The following is a 656-nucleotide window of genomic DNA, read 5'->3' as shown; positions in this document are numbered from 1 at the left end:
ATTCCAAAACCTACAGTCCAGAGCGAGCTGCACTAACAGAACAGGAGAATTGTCTTGGAGGAGAAAGGACAATAACCCCACAACACTTGAAACAGACATCAGATGGGTGAAAAACTTGTCAGATAGGGAACTCACCCAACCAGAGAAAGACGTTCTGGCCAAAGGATTAAACATCCACACAGCCTGTGGAGACCCTAAATGGACCTTTGTGAAGACAGCCACAAAATCCAAGAAGAACAAAACTACAGGGGAGGAAAAGAAGGTCAAACGCAACAACATTGTGATTCCATACGTGTCTGGAGTATCAGAGAAACTCAGGAGGATTTTTAACAAACATAACATCCCTGTGTTTTTTAAACCCAAGAACACACTAAGACAGATGCTGGTCCACCCCAAAGACCGCACACCCAAACACAAGAAAAGCAATCTAGTGTATGCGGTCCAATGCAGTGAGGAATGCACAGACCTGTATATTGGGGAGACTAAACAACCACTACACAAACGCATGGCTCAACACAGAAGGGCCAACTCCTCAGGTCAAGACTCTGCAGTCTACTTACATCTGAAGGACAGAGGACACTCGTTTGAGGACCACCAGGTGCACATTTTAGACAGAGAAGATGGATGGTTTGAAAGAGGTGTCAAGGAAGCATCTA

The sequence above is a fragment of the Micropterus dolomieu genome, linkage group LG03 (genome assembly GCF_021292245.1).
Source record: "Micropterus dolomieu isolate WLL.071019.BEF.003 ecotype Adirondacks linkage group LG03, ASM2129224v1, whole genome shotgun sequence".
NCBI classification, from domain to species: Eukaryota; Metazoa; Chordata; class Actinopteri; order Centrarchiformes; family Centrarchidae; genus Micropterus; species Micropterus dolomieu.
Note: the sequence above shows the minus strand (reverse complement) of the source record.